We start from the raw sequence: 1,099 nt of genomic DNA, 5'->3' as shown, positions 1-1,099 counted from the left end.
GCAAAATGGGGAGTAGATCTTTTGGGACCATCCCCTCAAAGACCCAGAGAAGTTAAATTTTTTATAGTGGTAATAAACTATTTCACCAAGTGGATTGAAGTTATGACATTGTCAAAAATAACAGCAGCTCAATGTCGGAATTTATATGGCATGATGTGTTGAAGAGATTTGGAATTCCAAAGGTAATTGTTACAGATAATGGAACTCATTTTGTAGATGTCAAATTTTCTGATTTTTGAGTAGGTTGAAAATTCGTCAAGTGTTTGTGTCTATTACAACAAGAGCAGCACAAGGCACAAAAGGATCAAAACAGAATTCACTGTATTCTGAAAGTGAAGTGTGTATGCATTTTAATATCCTTTAGAGTAGAGAAAGCCTGTATTTATATAAGGGTATGAGGAAGCTTCTAGAGGTGGTAAGGTAATAGAATTAAAACTGACTCATATAGGAGCTGAGAAATAATAACAACTTTTAATGTCTATTGTCTATATTACCCTTAATACCCCCTCAAACTTAGATAGGGTTAAAACTCACTCTAAGTTTGATTCGAAACTTGTCAAAAAGCTTGATAGATTGAGGTTTTGTGAATATATCAACAACTTGTTCTAAGGAAGGGATATGCACGATGTAAAGTTGTTTTTTATTGACAAGTTTCCTTAGGAAATGTAGATCAAGTTCAAGATATTTGCAGCGGCTGTGTAGAATAGGATTTGCTGCAAGAAAATAGGCTAATTGATTGTCATAGTAGATGGTTGGAAAAATCAGTAGTTGAGGAATGTGTATTTCACTGAGAAGTTGTTGAATAAAAATAATCTCGGTTTGAGCAGAGGCCAGAGACCTGTATTCTGCCTTAGGGTTGCTTATGCTCAGTTTGCTTTGTTTTTTACACTTTCAAGACACCAAATTGTTGCCCAAGTAGATGCATGACCCAGTTATCGATTTTTGATCATCGAAATCACTAGTCTAATCTACATCTGCATAGGCCAGAATTTGGAAATTAGAGCACTTAGTAAATACAGACCATGAGAAACTGTACCTCTGAGATATCTAAGTTTACATTTGAGAACTTTTCAATGTTGTATTATAGGATGCTACAAAA

This window comes from Arachis ipaensis, chromosome B3, assembly GCF_059453495.1.
Source record: "Arachis ipaensis isolate K30076 ecotype BB chromosome B3, ASM5945349v1, whole genome shotgun sequence".
In the NCBI taxonomy this organism is placed as follows: Eukaryota; Viridiplantae; Streptophyta; class Magnoliopsida; order Fabales; family Fabaceae; genus Arachis; species Arachis ipaensis.
This window is presented reverse-complemented; position numbering follows the sequence as displayed.